The sequence below is a fragment of the Vulpes lagopus genome, chromosome 18, assembly GCF_018345385.1.
Source record: "Vulpes lagopus strain Blue_001 chromosome 18, ASM1834538v1, whole genome shotgun sequence".
NCBI lineage: Eukaryota > Metazoa > Chordata > Mammalia > Carnivora > Canidae > Vulpes > Vulpes lagopus.
The window spans coordinates 19,054,874-19,076,383 of record NC_054841.1 but is presented as its reverse complement, the minus strand read 5'-3'; the positions used below and the strand labels follow the sequence as shown (position 1 = coordinate 19,076,383).

The following is a 21,510-nucleotide window of genomic DNA, read 5'->3' as shown; positions in this document are numbered from 1 at the left end:
TAAAACATTTTACTAATAATGTCTCATATACATTATATGTTAAAATAGTCATATTTAAAAAAAAAAAAAAAGAAGGGATCCCTGGGTGGCGCAGCGGTTTGGCGCCTGCCTTTGGCCCAGGGCGCGATCCTGGAGACCCGGGATCGAATCCCACATCAGGCTCCCGGTGCATGGAGCCTGCTTCTCCCTCCGCCTGTGTCTCTGCCTCTCTCTCTCTCTGTGACTATCATAAATAAATTTAAAAAAAAAATTTTTTTTTAAAATAAAATAAAATAAAATAAAATAGTCATATTTTATATTTATTAGGTTAAATAAAAATATTACTAAAATTAAATTCATCCTTTTTGAAACCTTGATAATACAACTACCAGAAATTACATATGTGATTCACAGTATTTTTCTGTTGGAGAGTTCTGCTCTAGACAATTAAAATACAGTGTAGTAGGAAAGTCTTAGGCATGTGTATTAGTTTGCTAGGGCTGTTTTGACAAAGTACCACAGTCTAGGTGGCTTGCACAACAAAAACTTACTTTCTCCCACAATTGTAGAGACTAGACATTTAAGATCAAGGTGTCAGCAGGGCTGGCTCCCTCTAAGGCTCGGTTTTTGGCTTGTAGGTAGTTGTCTTCTCCCTACGTCCTTACATGGGCTTCCCTCTGTGTACATCTGTGCCCTAATCTCCTCTTCTTATAAACACACCAGTCATATTGGGTTAGGGTCACTCTAATGACCTCATTTTAACGTAATTACCTCTTTTTGGACCCTGTCTCCAAATACAGTCACATTCTGATGTAGTAGAGTGCTAAGACTTCAACATATGAATTTGAGGATGGGGACACAATTCAGCCTGTAACAGTGTGACACTCTCCTGGGCTTGAAACCTGTGTTCAGCATTTACCAGCTATATGATATTCAAAGAATTTTCTCTTTCTTTACTGAATTCCTTACCATTAACACAGGGATAATTTCATTCATTTCACAAATATTCTTTTACTTTTCCCTATGTCATGAATACTGTGCTAGAAATATGAATACAGCAAAGCTTGAATACAACTTGAGTACACCAGACCCACGGACTGATGAAGGGGGGGAAAAAAGCTAAACACAATAACCTGTGATCATCCAGCAGTTGGAGGGCTGTGTGAGTACCAAGGAGGAGTCTAACCACTGGAGCATGAAAGGAAGTTCTCCTAGGGAGGGACATGATATTTAAAGTGAAATCTGTTATGAGATAACAGATAGATGGTCCAGTCCAGAGAGTTCAGGGCCAAGACAAAAAGCCTCTGTTTAGGAATTTGGGGCATTATCCCTGGAATAATAGGGAGCCACTGAATATTCTAAGTAGAAGAGTGACGCAGTTCAGCTTATGAGATCTTCCTAGGCAGAGAATGGATTGGAGAAGTAATATGTAAACAAGAGGCCACTGCAAAGAACCAGGTGCCTGGACTGCAGCAGAGGCAGAGGAATGGAGAAAACAGGATACACTCAAGCACATCTTACAATACTTACTGAGAAACTTCCATTAAAACCCAGGGATTCAGCAGAGAACAGGATAGACACAATACCCACGTTCACGAGCTCACAATTTAAGGGGTCCACAAACAGCATCCAAAAGAAATATAAACAGCCGCAAAAGAAATATAAAGCATGGCATGTCCTTTTTAACAGGGCAACCCTACTGGAATTGGGATCAAGTTATGAGTGAGCTGAAAACTGTAAAATGTAGGAGTTAATTTTGCAGAAGCAGGCAAGGAAATAGCATGTACCCTGGGGTTGAAGACACCATGGAGAATCATCAAAATAGAATAGTCAGTGTGGCTAGAAAACAGTATGATATTAAGCAGATAGAATCACTGGGAGCTGGGGGATGATTAAAAGAAGGGAGAGGGAATAACTAAGGATGACAACAGATTTCCAGCTTGGGTGACCAGAAACTTGGCGGTGCCATGTCCTAGGAGAGAAAGCCCAGGAAAAGGAGCAGGATAGCAGGGGAAGGGAACAGGATGGGATGGCTTGGGGCCATGTTGACTGAAGTGTCTCAGTCAATGAGACATTGACTAGAGTATAGTGACTAGAAGTTTGTAAAAAGTAAATCTATGCTTGAAATCTGGCACTGAATATGTATATTCAGTGAATGATAGCAACAGGTATTATATTTTGTATTATGAATTATTAAATATAATAGTTCACATTTGTACTAAAACTCTAGTGGTTGTTTATCTTCCAAATCAGAGTCAAAACGGACACTATTAATGAGTACACTAGGCATCACAATTATACCAGGGCTGTCCCTGGACAAATGGGGATGTCTGGTCACTCTAAGCACAATCCAAGGGCTCTCAGAAAAGGGTGTCCCCAAGCCTGCAGAGAAACAACAAAGGCTGAGCAGCCCCAGGGACATGACTTGCCCACCACCTTCCCTGGGATCCAGCCAGGCTACAGAGAAGGACTCTTGCTTGTCTCCTGGGTCCAACTGCTGTCCCCACCTCCTCCTGCGGTGGTCACTTGGAAGTGGAATTCCCCTTGCGTACCTAACAAGGAGAAGATCCAAGGCCAGGTGTGCTGTGAGGGCAGGGAGGTAGGGATATGACCACATCCTGAGTAAGGAGGACAGAGGAAACACTCTGCTCTGTCCAGAGCCACACTGTTCAGCAGAGTAGGGACCAGAGTGACATACAGGTAGACATGTCTGCAGCATTTTGTGTGACCTTTTTAACTTTCCCTTTGGGCCAAGTGACAGCTATATAGGGCTTAAATGTGTATATATATGTGTGTATGCGTATATGTATATATGTGTGTGTGTATATATGTACATATGTGTGTATACATATATATGCCTGTGTGTGTGTATATATAATTCTAAGCGCCCTTTGAACCCTGTGCCCAGGCACTTTTGTCTAAAAAGAGACACACTATAAGCCCTAATAGACCATAACAAAACCCAAACCTTTAGTACTGTTTAAAATTCAACTTACTGTTTCTCCTGATTACCAAAACCTGCCCATTTTGTGTTTTTTTTTTTTTCTCAAAAATAGGTATGGACAGAAAAATAAAACCAGCTTCAGTCTCAGTGCTCAGAAATAACCATGAAACTTCCAGTTTTCTATGCATATTTTTAAATAAATCAGAATCATACTGAATAATGTTTTTATTGTCCTTTTTTTTCTTTGCTTATCATTTTATCATGAGTATTCCCTCAAGTTATAAGGTAGCTCTCTCTAACATAAATTTTGAGGACACATTTTCCCATTTTTGTGAATGTACCAATACATATTTAACCAGTCGACTCTCAAGATGTAAGTTGTTTCTAATTTCCCACTATTGCATATAATGCGATAATGAATAACTTTAAATATGTCTTTACTTACATCATTTACATCTCTGGTATTACCTTAGCATAAATTCTGAGAAGTGGAGTTAATTGGTCAAAGGATATGTACCTAGGATTTTTTTTCTATCTATCAACAATTCAGGAGGTTTAGACTCCTACTATGAGCATAAAATTCTACTTTTTTTCCACATCCTGTGAGAACTCGATATTACAGTGGGATTTGTTTGTATTTGTCTATTTTTTTTTAAGATTGTATTTATTTATTTGAAAGAGAGAGAGAGTGAGAGAGAGCACAAGAGAGAGGAGGGGCAGAGGGAGAAGCCAGCTCCATCCCAGGACCCGATGTGGGGCTCCATCCCAGGACCCTGGAATCATGACCTGAGCCAAAGGTAGATGCATAACTGACTGACCCACCCAGATACCCCCATATTTGTCAGTTTAATGGATGAAAATGATACCTTATATTTCATTTGGATTATTTCACTATTTCAATAATTTTAATTAATTTAATTTCAATAATTTAAATTATGCCCCCTCTTCAAAGAAAACAAATAGGAAAGGTAGCATCCTGCTGGTTCTCTGGGGTTTTGATTCTTTGTAATCAACCTGGGGCTACAGCTCCAGTCTTCCTACCCCATCTCAACCGGCTTACACTCACGTTCATATACGTAATCCTTTCAAACTGACGAGTCTGTGTCAGTTTCCAAGGCTGCCACAACTTCCCACAAGTGTAGTGGCTTACAACAGAGGCTGATTCCCTCCTGGTTCTGGAGGCCAGAAGTCTAGCATCAGGTGCTGGCAGGGCCGTGCTCCCTGCAGAGGCTCCAGCAGAGAATCCTTCCTTGCTTCTTCAGCTTCTGGTGGCTGCTGCCCTCTCTTAGCCTGTGGCAACATCCCTCCAGTCGCTGCTTCGTATTCACATGGCTGTCTTCCTGTGTCTCTGTGTGTCTTCTCCTTTGCTGTCTTACAAGACCTCTGTCACTGACTTTGTGACCTATCCAAATCCAGGATGATCTCACCCCAAAAATCCTGGCCTTAATTACATCTGAAAAGACCTTATTTCCAGGGGCAGCCCAGGTGGCTCAGTGGTTTAGCGTTGCCTTCAGCCCAGAGCCTGATCCCAGAGCCTGATCCTGGAGACCCAGGATCGAGTCCCACGTCAGGCTCCTTGCATAGAGCCTGCTTCATCCTCTGCCTGTGTCTCTGCCTCTCTGTGTGTGTGTGTGTGTGTGTCTGTCTCTCATGAATAAATAAATAAAATCTTAAAAAAAGAAAAAAGACCCTATTTCCAAAGAAGGCTATATTCGAGACTCTGGGGATTAGGGCTTGCAACATACTTTGGGGGGACATGCTATTCAACCCACCGCAGTCCCGAGCAGGCCCCTCACTCAAAATGTCCTTTGAGGTTCCCCATAGGATCCGTTTAGAAGAACAGTGAATGCCCTGCCCCTGCCAAACTCAGAGCGAGAAACCAAGGAGAAATGGCTATCATCAAAGAAGAGAATTGTGTCTTATTTCTATAACCCAAAATGAAGAGTTACCTTATTTTTTTTCTCATTTTCAACCAATGTTTATTGCTCTGAATTGGGCTACCTGCCAACCTGGGGTGAGCCAGGACTCAAGGGGAGTGCCAACATGAAGCACCTATTACCAGAAACCTCAAATTCCAGATGGCCAGAGAAACAAAACTAAGTTGATTCCAGTATAAGACAATCACATGAGCAGTGAGAAGTCTAAGCCAGTGCTTCCTGGGGAGGAAAAAGGAGTGTTTTCAGTTCTGACCAAGAGAATCCAGAAAGTAGGAGGCATTTAAACTGGGTGACCAGAATCAGGAGGGAAGGCATTCCAGCAGAGGGAGGAGAGTGTTCAGGCATGATCTCAGACATGTACGCAGGATATTTATTGACCAAGAGGTCCTCCTGGTATACCCAGACATCTGGTATACCTAGACTTGAGGGAAGAAGCAAAGCCAGACCCACAGTAACTGAATTATGAGGTTTTACTTAAGAAAAAAAAATATAAAACTATTAGTAACACAAAATGAGGCACAATGCTGACCTGTACTAGCCCCTAAAGCAAGCCAGATACCAAAGGGTACTGCATGACTTCATTTATGTGAAGCTCCAGAACTATCCAGATCTATTGTGATGGAAAGCAGATTAATGGTTACCTGGAGCAGCATCATGCAAGGAGGTTGACATAGGGGAAAGAGGGAAAGGTCACGGGGGATGGAAATGTTCTATATCTTTCTTTTAAAGATTTTATTTATTTATTTGAGAGAGAGAGAGCAAGAGCAGGGAGAGGGGTGGAGGGAGAAGGAGAAGCAGGCTCCCTGCTGAGCAGGGAGCCCAACACAGGGCTTGATCCCAGGACCCTGCAATCATGACCTGACATGAAGGCAGACACCCAACCGACTGAGCCAACTGAGCCCCCCTGTCGCCCAGAAATGTTGTATATCCTGATGGCTACCCGGGTACATATATATATTTATTAAGACTCACAAACTATGCCTTTGGGTATATGTATTTCATTATATATGAATTATACCTCAATGAGGCTTCTTTTTTAAATAAAAACGTAAGAATTTAGGTACAAAGGGAATATTCTTTTAGAATGAGAAATAACTAATTTCAAGTTTTAAAAGCTGACAAATACCCCAAGCACGGCAATATCCAGAAAAATAGCCATATTGTGCCTTAACTGATGGCTTGATGTATGTCTGTAATGCTTTTCTCCCTACGTACTTTGGCTTCATTCTCTTTGTCTCTGCGCTTGTCAATATAATGATTTTTTAAAATATCAACGATGGATCAAATTTCGTTTTTATTGGTCATTTAGAAAATGCCCCCCCCCCCAGTTTCATCACCTTTTGTCAATGCCATCTATATTTTTAGGATTATTAGAATGTTTGGCCAAGTCTTTATTACGTTTTCTCGCACTTGGGCTCTGAGACTTGTGAGAATTTCCCACAGACGAGCTTCTGGCTCTGGACATTTCTAGCTGGTTTCTCCTCCATACTTGGGGCACCACAGGACATGTTCATGCCATGACGCAGCTGCTGGCCCCAAACCTTCATGTCACAACATGTCACATGTCACATGTGAGTCGGCACAATCTGTGGTACGAGTTTCCCTGGAGGCGATTTCTACACCGCGATGACTAGGGATTACTTAACAATGCATGGAAGCAACTGCAAGTCACATAACTATAAACCCGAACTCCGTGTATCCCCCGCTCAACCCGCTCTCAGCAGAGTCCCTGGAGCCACTCCGACAGTAAGAGGAGACGGAGGGATAGTACGGAAGCCAAAGGAAACAGTCAGTGGCTTTAACCTATCTCTGTTAAAAATATCTTACTTTTGCAAATTTGGCGGCAACCCATGAGCATGGGTCCCCTAGCAAGGGCCTGAGCTGGAACTTCATAGGTGCGCAGTGAAGCTGCCTCAGGGAAGGAGATGTAATCTAGATAATTTGGGAAGAGTGACTGGGACCAGACTGCAGAGGGCTTTGAAAGGCAGATGATGGGACTTCGTCTTTAGCTCCTGTGCAGAGGAGAGCTGCAAAGGCTCTTCCTTTTATAAAAAGAACAGCATGACTTTGCTTTAGAGGGATAACTCTGGCAGTGGTGGTAAGCATTGGGCAGGGGTTTGGGGCTTACTCTTAGTTTCTCCTTTGACTCAAGACATTTCTTATGGAATCCCCTACCCTCCAAAAACAAACAAAACAGATTTAACCTGTTTATTCAAGGGCCTTTACATTGAGAAAGGTAAAAGATATTGAAAATCATTTTGCAAAAAGAGCCCACCTTGGGGGCACCTAGGTGACTCAGTTGGTTGGGCATCCGCCTCTGGCTCAGGTCATGATCCCAGGGTCTCAGGATCAAGCCCTACGTCAGGCTCCTTGCTCAGTGGAGAGTCTGTTTCTCCCTCTTCTCCTGCTTATGCTCTCACACTCTCTCTTTCAAATAAATAAATAAAATAAAATCATTAAAGAAAAAAAAAAAGACTCTACCTAATTCCAGCACACAAACATGATGAAGTCAAGAGAGTGCTTATGAGTACAGACTATGAAATAAAATTGCCCGTTTCAAAATTTGGCCTCAGCACTTTCTACTCCTGTGATCTTAAGCACATTGCATGAGCTCCAGGACCCTCAGATGCCTTGTCTGTTAAATAAGAGAAATAGTAGAACTCAGGTGTAGAGTCGCTGCAAGAATGAAGTGAGCTAATGCACTCTGAGCACACAGCACCATCTCCACACCCAAGTGTTAGCCGTAGTTACTATTTCTTGACTGGAAACTTCCCCAAGAAGATGTTTTGGGGGATTTCTTCCCACTCTTGCAGGATCTCCGTCGTGGTCCCTTATCGCCACATCAGTCATCACAATATTCAGAACCAGGCCAGGCATTCCACTTGATGCAGCAAGTTGAATGCACCACAGCCCATTTCCTGAGTGGAGGATACTGGGGGAGCTGTGAGGTGCCAGCGAGGTGAGTCACCACTCAAAACGGACAGAGAGAGAACGAGAAGCCAAGACAAACTGTGTTAGTCAGGACTCGCTGGGTTTCAAAAGACGAAAGCCCAACTCCACAAATTTAAGAACAAAGAGACAATATTGGTTCCCACTACCTAAGAGAAATGAGAAAGCTGGACTGCAGGCACGTCTGCATCCAGGGGCTCAGAAACCTTTGTTCCCAGTGAAATTATCTCCCTTGTTTTCTTGTCTGGCTGTCTTGCTGCATAGGCAGATAGGAATGTCTCCCCAAACTGCAGGCTTATATCACGCCTACTTAGCAACCTGAGAGGAGCAAGGCTGTGCCCATGTATCAAAAGTGAGGGAAGAGCTAGTTAGCTGAGTCACATGCCAGAGATCATAGGACCCTGTCCCTGGCAAAGCCACCAGACCCCCAAGGAGGCAGGATGGCTGATATTCTCAAGAAGGGAAGGAAAGAATGCAAAACAGAGATGATAGATGCCAGTTCAAGGGTTATCAGGGTGAAAGCCCACCGTCGGATCTTCAATAACCCCCCTATACCACAATTCCCATTGCAAGGCTCATTTCCCATCCCAAGACGCAGGTTTCCAACCGTGGGAGTCTATCACCCACCCAGGCTCCCAGGCAGGCTGCCACCTGCTTTCTACCAGAGGCGACCTGGCTCCAAGGCCTGGGCTGTGGCTATGGGCACCGAGTCAGGCACTGAGTATCCCTGGGCCGGGGAGGTGGCTGAGTCAAAGGGCCTCAGGCCTCCGCGCAGGCTGCTCAGCCCTGCTGCTTTCAGCGGGGCGGTATTGAAAAATCCGGAGGCAGCACAGGGCTGCTGTGAGCATCCACTAATTGGAGATGGTGAAACATTCAGGGGAGATTCAGGTGCCAAATGCCTCTCCCTAGAGGTGCGTTAAAAGTCCTGAGTAACCGCAGTAGCAGGCATCCCTGGGGAATGTCCCAGCAGAGGTCACAGGGGATGGGCTCTCACTCCCAGAAGGGTGGGGGTGCACCCACACCAGGCTCTGCCTCCACCACTTCCTGCCCATAGGACCTTAAGCAACTCTCTTTACCTCTCTGACCTTCTGTCTCCTTTTTTATAAAATAGAAGTTACATATTTTATCTGGAATAGTAAGATAATAACTATAGACACAGTGGACTTTTTTTTTTCTTAAGTCCATTTTGGTAAATTATATTTTTCTTTAAAGTCCCTCCCCTCAAAAAGATTTCCAATATTTTAGTAATACACTGACTCACATATTCTTTTGTTATTTGGAATGCCTATCTGCTGTCTATGACATCAGGCTCTCTTTCCTTTCTTGCTTTTGAGGAGCGTCTACTTGTGATGTGCTGATCCTCCCCAATGTTATCTGTGTATATTATTAATTTTTGCTCTTATGTTATTTGCTTCTTCTGTTACTAAACCTTTTTGGGGTTTAAACTATTATTTTTTTCCTATCTTCTTAAGCTCATTATAAGCATTCAAAGCCATAAATATCACTCCAAGTACTGCTTAGGTACATTCTACAAGTTTTGATACATAGCATTTTCATTACTCTCCAGTTATAAATCTTAACTATATTACATACTTTATGATTTCTCATTTGAGCCATGCGCTACTTAGAAATGGCTTTCTCAATTTCAAAACTATATGTACTTTTTTTTAAAGCTACCTTACTCATATTTACAGAGCAGAATGCCTGGTGTATACTCAGTGATCAAAGATTACTGGAAGACAAAATAAAAGAAGGGGAAGGAGGGAAAGAGAAAAGGAGAGGAGGCTGGAGGGAAGGATGGAGAGAGGTAGGTCATAGAGGAATCCTAGTTGGTTTGAGCCAAAATTTAGCAGTTCTGCTGTCGGGGTGAACCTCGCGATGCTCAGATGTAAGCCGAGACCGGCGCACACCCCCAGGCCCCACCTCGAACATCTCAGAGAAATTTCTGGAATATCTGAGTCTTAGACACAGATGTGTGTCTTCTGCGGCTCCTTCTCCTCGTGTGCCAGCCAGGCGCACCCCCCCCCCACCCCCAGCTGGAAGAAGACAGAGCAGCCTGAAATCTGGCAGCAGTCCCTTGGGTGCGCCCTGGGAGGCAGCAGCAGGAGACAGAGTAAAGGAATAGCCTGGAAGCCTGGAGCAGAGTCTGGGAAGATGTCAGCAGGTCAGGGAAATGGGCAAGTTCCCTGCTGGCCGTGGAGCTGACTGCCTTCCTTCTGTGTCTCTTTCAGATAGCTTTGCCATCCCTCGAGAAGGTTCAACAGCCATGGAACCAAACACGCTGTCTTCAACCATCGCTCCCTGTCAGTGGAATGGCAGTGGCAGCCAGTCATCAGCCAGGCTGGTCACACACAGTGTGCCCCACCCTAGGTCATGCTCTCTCCACGTGGCCTTTCTTTGGTGCTCCCAACGACCTTGAACTGGGGGCTGCTTGACCACCCATCTGATCTCAGATCCATTCCCTGCCCTTCCTCTGCTCTGCTGTGCTCTGGGACCTGCCTTCCCCAGCGCCCCGTGTCCCCTGCCTTCCTGGTAGTTTGGCCAATGGGAAGCACTAGAGGAAGGGGGGAGGTGGGCACTAGAGTAAGTCCCTCCCTTCTTTCTGCTCCCTGGGGCATCTCTGGCAGTGATTACATCTCCGCCCAGGCACCCCCTCCTTCTGGGCATAAACTACTGTGGTTTTAGCTTCTGCTGATGGTCCTAACTCCAGGGATGTAACACTGATTCCCTCTTCCTTTGTACCTCAGGCCCTAAGGGTGGCAGCAGCTTCCTGCTCTTGCTTACACACCTGGGGTGCCCCTCCACCTCCCCAGTCACCCATGTAACTAATTCCCCGTATTAAATTCCCTCTGTTGGGAAGACCTAAAGCAATTCCCATCTCTCGGCTGGAAAATGACTAATGCAAATCCATTTTACCGACGAAGCCCGAAGTGGGGTTCAGAGAAGTTAAGGAAGAAGATATGAGGATGTCAGTAAAGAAAATAGCAGCACAGAGGTTGGGGCCAGGAGTTGCCTCCCTCAGTGGCTCGCTCTGACATCTGAGCTGTCTCCCCGTTGGCAGACGTGATGATGGAGAATGGAGGATGTTGACACGGAGTATGTGGAACTGTTACGAAGATGAAATCAGCTATTATCTCTAAAATTTCAGCTAAGCAGAATGACGGGGCACATGGTTACACAACTAAGTGGCAGAAATGGGATCTGGATTTCCTATCCAGTGCTCACTCCCCCGTCCCAAGTAGTTTGAATCAAGTTGTTCCTGGGATGGATTCCCATCCTGACTTCGCCCCAAAGATTTTCCCAGAGGTCCTCCCTCTCCACCATCACCCCCCACATGGAGATGACCTCCCACTTCCCAAGGGATAACTGCAAGTGGCTCTCAAGCTGCTTTGTCCCACCCAGTTCTCCCAGGGGCCAGACCCCAGGCCCCAGCTGCAGAATGTAATATAGAGTCTCTGACCTCTGGCAGCCGGGAGGGCTGGTGGAGACCCCAACACATGGTCTTAGGTCGCCCTGCCCAGGAGCCTCGTTATTAAGTGAGCTCTGCTGGCAGCCCTCCCAGTCTGGAAACAATGATCCTCACTCCCAACCTCGAGGAGCCAGGTCTCCGGTTCCCCTGTTGGGACTGGCCTGGCCACTCACCAGTGAGGGAGAGACTGCAGCCTGGGACCGTGGAGCCTCAAGCACTGCCCTGGCTTCCCTAGGATCAGATGCCTCAGGCCCAGGGACTCTGAGCATGGTGTGTAATGAAAGCTGACCTCCACTACCTTCCTCTGGGAAAAATCCTTCTCCACACATCCATGCTGAAGCCTCTGCCATCCACTCACCAGCTTCAGTATTGAATCTCTGGGACCCACCAGAGACTTGGACTCAGGAAAGGTAGATCCTGGAGCATACTCAGCCCTCTATAGCCAGGAGATCCCAGAGGACATCCTGGAGTAGCTGCCCCCTCAAAAGAGCCCCATCTGGAGCCTCCCAAATGGTTTGCTCCCATGGGCAGGTCCAGGTTCCAAAAGCAGTTTATGCATTTGATGACAGATGTGATCATTCATTCATCAAAACTGTCATGAGTTCCAACAGCACATGCCCTGTAACAGAAGAAATGCTGCCCTGTGTTCTGCAGGGGGCTACACATGCAGAAAAACGCGGCAGACTCAAACCCAGCCCTTATGAGCTGGGTAGTTTTCACTGTTTTGTTACTTTTTAATATTATTCTAAAAATCACACCCTCTTACCATAACACAGGCATACGACTAGAAATCTAATAATCTCCCTTATCTTTCAGAGGAATCTCTATGTTAATAACCTGGTATAGTCATACTTCCTTCTTACTATATTTATAAAACATATTCAGGGTTTGAGCTTGGGGAAATGGATTGTTTCATTTTGTTTTCTGCTTCTGATTTTACAAAAGATAGAAAATGGGATCCCATTATATAAATGACAAATTGCTTTTCTCAGCCAACAGATCATACATTGCACTCATATCTGACTCTTTCCAATAGCTGTGTCCTATGCAGTATCACAACATACTCGACCACTGCCCTATTTATAAGTGGGAAATCCACTTCCACGGTGTCAGCTACCGACACTTGAGGGTTTGTATGCTATCGCAGTTAGTGTTATTCAAGCTCTCCAAGTATGGTGACCAGACCAACCAGCAGCAGCAGTAGCGCCTAGAAAACTGTTAGAAGTGCAAAATTTGGGCTCAAAGAACTCTGGCAGTGGGGGGTAGGGAGGTGTCCCAGCAATTCATGTTTTAACAAGCCCTGCAGGTAATTCTGACGCATGTTCCAGTCGGAGACCCACCACCTGCAAGGACCATGCCCATTTGTTTGTCCTCCACAAACAATTGCAGCAATCCCCAAAGTGTTTTCTCTGAGTGTAAGAAGCCAAGAAGTTTCTAGATATGCAAAGCTAGATGAAGTATTCAAGCAAGTTACCCGACTGCCCAGTAACTGGTTAACTCATTCCTTCACTTTTCCGGGATGTATTGGACTCATAGAGACATAAAGTAAACATATGCCCCCATCTAATATATTCAGAAAAACAGGACCAGCAAATTTTCCCTGAATGGCCGGCATACCTGATGTGGTTCTTCCTTAGTGCAAAGAGATTGCAGTCAATGAGTTCCATCTGCAAAAGAGCAACCATCTGAAATGTGTAGACATGGAAGTAATAACAGTGTCCAAAGTCCCACGACTCATCAGCACCTCTGAGGCTTAGATTTTGTGGACACACTAAACCTACCTGCCAGGCTGTTGGTCCAAACCGTACTCTGTGGCTCCTCGAGTCAAGATTATCCTTCAGTTTAGCATCCAACACATCTCCTTGACAGTCGAGAGAATGAAAAAAGGAGAGGCATTAACAAGTTATCTCGTGAGAATGCCACTTTCCTATGCTGCCTTCATCTCAAGAATGAGAACTGCTATGTTCTGAATGAGGCCCCTGGGAGGCAAGGTTGGGTGGGGATGAGGATTGTGTGAGGGGGACAAGCCACTTGAGTGGTCCTCAGTCTCCATTCAGGAGCTATGAGTGAAAGGTGTATAGGTTGGGGCCTATAAGTTTGAAAGGTTCAAACTTTCAACTGCATCAGAATCCCCTGGGGGCACCACAGGAGAGGTTTCAGATTAAGGAAATCCAGGGTGGTACCTGAGAGTTTGCACTGCTAACATGTTCCCAGAGGATGCTGGTGCTGCTGGCCCAGGGTCCACACTTTGAGGACCATTGGGTTACAGCAACACCAGATGTTGCAACAAACTCCAAAATGTCCACGGCTTGTCACAGTGAAAGTTTGTATCACACCAGGTAACTGCTGAAATGGGGTGTTCTTGGGGGGGGGGGTGCTCCACTCAGTCACATGCTGGAGGCTCTGCCATAGTCATCATACCCACTCCTATGCCATTGGCAAGGACTTGAGGTCAGCCGTACCTGATGCAAAAGGACCAGGGAAACATAGTCCTTGGGTGGACGGTTGCTTCTCCACAGCAAGCCACTTCTTCCCGGGCTATGCAAGGACAGGACAAGCCAGCAGCCACTGCTGCACATAGCAAGTTTTTCCCATCTCCAAGTCCTCGCCTGGGCCCTGGGAAGGGGTTAGCCCAGCCACAGCCCCAGAGCTAAAAATGTCCTGCCAGCAAGGCACACTGTGGCAGTCAGGGGAAAGAGAAGCAGTGTCTACAGAGATGGTGACAGCCTCCCGACCTCCACAAATGTCTTCCCAGTGACAGGGACATAAGCTTACTAATGTCTTCACCCCCTGTCCTGTCCTCTTGGGGTGCAGTGTGATACAGCAGAACCACAGGCCTGCGGCCTGATGGAAGAGCCATCACTTACGATTGTGTCACCCAGGGTCTCTCTGATCCTGGCATCTATTGAGCACCTACCACCCGCCAGCCCCTGGGAGCAGTCACATGGACTGCTGGACAAATGGCTCCCATGCCCTCCTGTGCATTAAAAATACTTGGTGAGCTTTAACAACACGTAAAGCAAAAATCTATTTTAAAATATTACCTATACCCAAAAGTTCTAAGTCACTTGGCAACAAAGGAAGCCATCTTCGGACCCAAAGCTCACACTAGGTGATTCAGACAAGAACAGATATTGGAGGTCAATATATCACGGCTGGGGCCGGTGCCCTGGCGGGTTTACACAGTGAATCTAAATAAACTGGGACTAAGTTTAACCCCTCCCTGCATAGTTTGGAGTTGGCTTAGGCCCCAGGAGACCTCTTGCATGAGATTTGGAAGTGGAAGGAAAGCAACAGCAGGCAGATGCTGTTGATGCTCAGAAAGTCTGCAGGGGTCCCCTGGGGCTGTTGGGGAGCATTTGTGCTGTTGCTGGTCTGCAGGCTCACCTGGATGACTTAGGGCAGCACCCGGACCACACCTCTTCCAGCCCCTGATCAGCTCTCTTCCCCTAGATCCCCCAGGTCTTGGGCCTGGAGCACGATGAGCTCTGCAGAGCAGGGCATCAGCTTCTGCAGGATGTCACTTGCATCATTGCAGCTGGGGACCCATAAGTCCTTGTGATTCAGCTCAGATTCCCTTTGCCCTTGCTCTGGACTTCTGCTGCCTTTCCCTCTTGACTGCTTGCCCTGCTGACTTCAAACAGGAGTGCAACCACCTCCCAGAGACGGTTTCCTCCTCTCCAACCATCACGTGGGACCAAATCCTCACAATCAATTTCTTGCTTCCTATCACTCTTAATGGTTTTGCTCCTCTGCTTGAAACTTGGTAGGTGCTTTTCTTCCCACAGTCTCATTTAATTTCCACAACAGTCCCTAAGGAAGGTCTTGTTGATCCCATTTTAGTGATGAGCAAAATGAGGATCAGAGAGGCTAAGCCATTTGTCCAAGATCCCACAGCCAGGGAGAGGGAAGAGGGGTGGAATTTGAACCCAGGCCTCTCAAACTCCAAAGTGCTCTTCAGCACATGGTATTCTGTGGCCCCATGAGAGAGTCAACACGAGGTTCCCACCTGCGTCTGTGCAGGGTCTCCCCTCCTGCCCCTAGTGCTCTAGGGGCAGCGTCTTCCTTGGCTGGGGTCTGCCACCTGCAGAGAGAGAGCGGCCGCTGTCTTCCCTTCTCCCTCTCCTCTCCAGCTCTGGCCAGAGTTCCGGGTGGGCTAATTATACCCTTTCATCATAAATCAATAGGAGAAGGAAAAATGCTTTCTTGGAAGCTTCTAAACATAACTTGAAGCCCAAAAGAGCACCTCCTTTGAAACCGTTCTGCTTTCGTGTACAAGACTCACACGGATGAGAGATGGTGCTCCCATGGGGAGCAGGTGCATGGGCCACCCCGCCCATGAGAGAGGCGCAGGAGGGTGGCAGGAGAGGAAGCGGGCGGGACAGATGGGGAGAGAGCAGGACAGACAGGAGAGGGACAAGCAGCAAAGACCAGTAATGAAGGGACAGAGAGGGAGAGAGGGGAGGAAGCAGAGGAGAAAACAGGAGTCAGACACCGTAGAAATAGAAAACAGAATAGAAGGGCACCTGAGTGGCTCAGTCAGTTAAGCATCTGCCTTCGGCTCGGGTCATGATCTCGAGTCCTGGGATGGAGCCTCACATGGGACTCCCTGCTCAGCAGGGGGGTCTGCTTCTCCCTCTCCCTCTGCCTGCCGCTCCCCCCATTCATACTCTCTCGCTCTCTCTCAAATAAGTAAATAAAATCTTTAAAAAAGAAAATAAAACAGAATAGAAGGGGACAATAGGGACAGAGGAAGTGATAAAGGTGGAGGAAGGAAAGAGAGTACAGCCAAGATGTGAGCAGGAGACCAAGACAGAGAAACAGGGAGACAGAGGGACAGCGGGAGACGTGCCTGTCTGGATCCTACCTAATTAACACTTCCTCGGGGCCCCAAGCTCCCCAGGAAGGCCGGGGCCCCCCAGGCAGCGGGCGGGCGCGCCGGACACTGGCTGCGCTGGACGCACCCCCGAAAGACAGCGAGCGCCTCTGAGTCAGCTCCTTTCTGCCCAGCCCCACCTGCCCCACCTCTGGGGCTAATATTCCAGGGATAATTACAGAAAGCCTGCCCGGCCCGGATTTATGAGCGCAGAGAGAGCTGGCTGCTGGAGGGGCGGGCAGACACGAGGGGGGAGTGGTCACCGCCACCCACCGAGCTGGCTGCCAAGGCTCCTGCCACCTGCTCTGGGCCTTCAAGGAGGCTGAGGCCCCCGGAGGTAAAGGGAGGCCTGTCCAGGCTGGGCCACAAAGCCAACCTGCCTGTCCTCCAGACAACGGTTTTACTCTTCCACCAAGCCCTCCTTCTTTCCACTGAACATTTCCCCCCTCTGCCACCTTTCCCCCCCTTTGCCATCTATCCCCCCCTTTGCCGATCCTTCTTCCCATCTGCCAATACTTTCTCCCACCTGACATCTCCACTGAGCCGCCATCCTCCATTTACCCACCAATCCATCAATGGCTCCATGTTTCTGTCCACTCCTCATCCAACCACCAACTGCTCTACCCAACTGCCAACCTATCTTCCTTCCACCCATCCCTCCTTCGCAGACCAACTTCTCCACCTCGTCACTAATTCCCTCAGCCTCCCCCATTTCCGCTACCCACCTGCCAACCCCTGCATCCTCAATTCAGCCCTCATCTCTGCCAACCCGTTCCCCATCTGATATGCCCTCCACCTGTGCACTGCCCTCCCCTTCGCTCCCAAACTCCTCCAACCACCACCCACACACCCTCCACCCATCGACCAGTTTCTCCATACATTTGCCAACCGTCCAACTCTCCGCCCCACCAGCCCTTCTGTCGCTTTCCACATCTTCTCTCCATCCCCCAAAATCTCCAACCCCTCTGTATGTTTCCGACCTATCCTTATCTCTCGCTACACGCACACATCGATTCTTCCATTTATGCACGGCCCTCCTCCATCTATGCATACAACGCCTTGTCCAGTACCTACTCTCATCCACCATCCCAGCCAGCCAGCCAGTAACCCTTCCAATGACATGCTAACCTCTTCCTGCAATGCTTACCCCCTCACCCAGCAAGCCCTTAACACTTCAACTACCTCCCAGCACACCCACTAACTTCACAAAGGCCCCAACCCAGCCCTCGGGGTGGCTCAGTGAAAAGAAAATGGATTTGTAGAACACGCATGCCTGGAATATAATCTTGGTTGGCACACACTGGCAATGTAGCTCCATCCAGTGCTACCCCCTGCCTAGTCACAGCCTTGGGAGGGTCCTCAAGGTCACTGAAGAAGCTGGATAGAATAGAAAGGGGCGTGGGAGAAAGATCCTCTCACCTCTCTTAAGGATGCTGGTAAAGTTAATTACAGCCATCTTCACACCTTCCCAGCTAACTGGACAGTACAGAGGAAGCCTCACCCCACTGATTTCTGCCCTGGCCTGTCCTGCCTGCCCTGATGGGACACATTCAGGCCACAGGCCCCTCCTCTGCCAGAGCCTGGGGCTCTGAACTGGGTCCAAAGACTCCGAATAGGCAAAGCCATGTTCGGACCAAGGCCTGAGTTTGTAGGTAACCCCAACGCCACAGTGAGCCACTCAGACCTATGTGGTGTCATCCATCCTTTTGAATACGAGCCAATCTGAAAACAGATGACTTAGGGACTGGTTTCAACCCAGGACAGGTAGACTGCAGGTACCACAGAGAGAGTCCACTACATAGAACCTGGATGAAGGCTAAAGAATCAGCAAGACCTGCGTTTGCATTCTTGTTGCACTGCCTAGCTGTGTGACCTTCCGGGATCACTTAACTTCTCTGAGCCACAGTGTCTTCATCTGTAGAATGAGGGTCAGAAAGTTCCTACCTACCGCGTAGGATTGTGATTAAAGATATGCACACATTGAGGTAGCACCTGACACACAGTACGCCCCCATCAAAGATGGGGTTACCTCCCCCTCACTTGCACTTGGCTCTGGGGCTTCCAGGTACAGAGGGAAAACAGGACACATTTCCACCCCCAGCTGAGGCTGCCTTGGCCACAAAGCTAAACCTCCCCCTAAGAGCTCCCTGTAGCAGCATTTCCACTGAAAAACCTCTGTTTTCAGGGAATTTTAAACGCCTGGAAAATTTTGCTATGGGACCAACCTTATCCAGGGCCAGAAACAAATTTCTTTTGTAAATCCCAGCCCTCCCTTTTGGCATGTGGCAGCTCCTCACCAAAATGCTAGCTGACAGGTCAGTGTGCGAGCCTCTTTGACTTGGGTTTCCAAAGCAGAGTTCAGCAAGTGATCAGTCTAATTGCTTTTGATATCTAGAAAAGCTAATTAAGGTAATAATACTTGGCACTTGTATAATAATAATAAATATAATGACCCTTTCTATGTAAGGAGCGTCTTTCATCCAAGGATCACAAAGCCTTTACAAACATTAATTAATCTTCACAACTCACCAGTGAGGTAGGTGTAATTAGCCCCATTTTATAGCTAGATGAATTGAGGCACAGATAGGGTAAGGGATGTGACCAAGATCACACACTGCATCTACTGCCAAGCCTGGGACGGCTCTGAAAATTCCAGAAGCCACACTAAGAGTTCCCAAACCCTCTGGTTGGAGCCTTCCTCCTGCCTTCGGACTGTGTTAGGGAGCCTCCCTAAGGGCCAAAACTTTCCTTGACCAACCACAGAGAAAAGCAGGAGGCCAGCACCATCTCTGGCTGGGTGGCCTTGAGTCGGCCTCTTCCCTCTCTGCGCCTCTATTTCCTTTCCCATAAGCCAAGAGGTTGGGCTCACAGCCCCAGTGTCCAGTCCCACTGCTTGTTATCCCATTTCTGGCTTCACTGGCTAGTTTTTCCGGCCTTGAAGCCAACAACAAAGACCCAGGTTCAGCCAACATCCCGTAATAATGGGGAACCAGATTTCACAAGTAGAAGTACAGATACTGAGTTAGATTTGAATTTCAGAAAAACAAATCATGCGTTAGTATAAGTATGTCCCAATATTGTATGGGACATAACTATACTGTGAAATCCCAATATTGTATGGGACATACTTATACTAATGCATGATTTCTCATTCATCTGATATTCAGATTTAACTGGGCATCCTGTATTTTATCTGGCAAGCCTGCTTATTGTCACTGTGTGCCGGGCACAGGGCGGATGTGCTCATCTTCCTAATGTCATGTAACCCTTAGCCTCACCCTGGGAGGCAGGCGCAACTATTCCCCAGACTCCCCAGTGTCCAGAAAATAAAGCACAGATCCCTTGAGGGAAACCTTCTAACCTTCATTAGCAGGCCCTGCTAATGTACCTCCCAAAACCTCTCCAGCTTCATGCTGGACCCCGTGGTCCCCATTACATGTTCATCAAAGCTCAGAGTAATTAGCAAGATCTTGTACCCAGCATCCAACCTTGTCTCTCTTGAGTCTCCAGCCTTTACCTCTGCTGCTCCTTCCACCTGGCATGCCCTTCCTCTCCCTTCTGGAAAATGCCTACACATCCGTAAGACTCTGTTCAATGCCACCATCTCAAGGAACTCTTCCCTCACCAAACACTCCCTCTGCTATATTCATCTCTGGGCTCCCACGGTCCCCAATGTGTGATGTGTGTGTGTGTGTGTGTGTGTGTGTGTGTGTGTGTGTGGTTATGTTCTCTGAACTTCAACCACACCAAATATGCCCATGACCAGCACACCCTGTGCCATTTCTTGGCCACATGTCTTGGTACATGCTATTCCCTCTGCTTGGAATTCTAACAAGCACCTTCCAAAATAGATCAAGTCATTCATCTATTTAACTAATATTTATTAAGTACTTGCTATGTGTCAACCTTATAATCCCCACCTTCATGAAATTAAGTCTAATACAGAGGTCAGCAAACATTTTCTACAAACATCAAATGGTAAATATTTTAAGCTTTATAGGCCATAGGGTCTATTCAGTTCTGCCATTGTAGCACAGAAGCAGCCACGGAGAGCATATAAACAAGTGGATGTGGTGTTGTTCCAATAAAACTTTATTTACAGAAATTGACAGTGGGCCGTATTTGACCCACAGACCATACTTCACCAACTCTGGGTTTAGTATTAGAAAACAGATATCACACAAATACTTAATAACTATGAATAACAAACTTTCTTAGATGCCACGAAGGCGAAGATTCTACTCAAACTCCTCCTCCCCAAGAGGCCTTATCTCTATTCCCACGGCCCTGAGTTTAGAGTGCACATCTGTGGTTATTCAAGGCAGGGACTTCCATGTCCAACCCAGAGGCCTGGGCCCCATCATTGATGCTGCTCCTCATCCTGCCTGAGATCACCTGCTTCCTGGCACCAGATGGGGCTGGACTGCCGGGGGTGCCCAGTTAGCTGCCACACCCAAGCCTCTCCCTAGCAGACGAGAAGCTCTGCTTGCCCCTCACCCATAAAGACAACCCTGCTGCCACTCCTTCCAACTGCCCACCTCTGATTAATAACCCAGGCTGAGTGCGACTGGGAATCTTATTTCATAGAGAGTATTAGTGCTCATATATTTGAGTGTCAAGTATCATATTTATTAGCCAAAAAAGACATATATATAAGCACACATGTATAAATTCCTGCTTCACGTGTATGCCAAGAGCACTCACATCCAAACTGGACACAAACACAGGTGTATCTAGCGACACACAGACCCTAAATTCTTGACTCAGAGCCGTGCATGCACATACACATATATGTGTGTGCATGGCACACTACACGCATGTGTGCACACACTCTACATGTGTGTGTGCGTGTGTACCATATACATGCTTGTGCACGTGCACATATGCATACACTATAGCATGCACGTGCGTGCGCGCGCACACATATACACATACTATACTCCCATATACTGTGAGATCCAGCCCCACCATGTGTCTTGCAGGAGGAACTGGCCATGAAAATCACAGCTTTGGCATCTCTGGGCTGCCAGTTCTCTTTGGTTCCTGCTGCCAATCTCAGCTCTGAAGAGGGCCACAGGAAGTTCTCCGTTTCCCTGGCTGCCAAATTCCAGCCACCTCTGACCCCCAGAGGGGCGGAAACTCCTCTGGCTTCCTGTGAACCCCCAGTGCACTCTGTACCCACCACTGCTAGCAGGCATGTGGTGCAAGGAGATAAAGGGCGGCTCAGTATCCATGCTGCTGCAGCCAAGGCGCCTTCCTTGGCCTCCCCTGGGTGTCAGGGCCTAGAGCGCCAGGGCCACCAGGGCCTCCAGGGAAGGACCTTGGGCCGAGCCCAAGGTCGAAATGTCCCCCGTTA

General features: G+C 47.4%; 1 long non-coding RNA gene across 2 annotated transcripts in view; it reads right to left on the bottom strand.

Moving 5' to 3' along the window:
* Positions 1-21,510, bottom strand: part of LOC121477714 — a 111,285-nt gene that overhangs the window by 57,316 nt on the left and 32,459 nt on the right. For both annotated transcript variants that reach the window (XR_005984342.1, XR_005984343.1), the window contains exons 2-3: positions 13,060-13,139; positions 12,896-12,945 (exon numbers count right to left, since the gene is read on the bottom strand). This is a non-coding gene — a long non-coding RNA (uncharacterized LOC121477714). The remainder of the gene's footprint in view (positions 1-12,895; positions 12,946-13,059; positions 13,140-21,510) is intronic.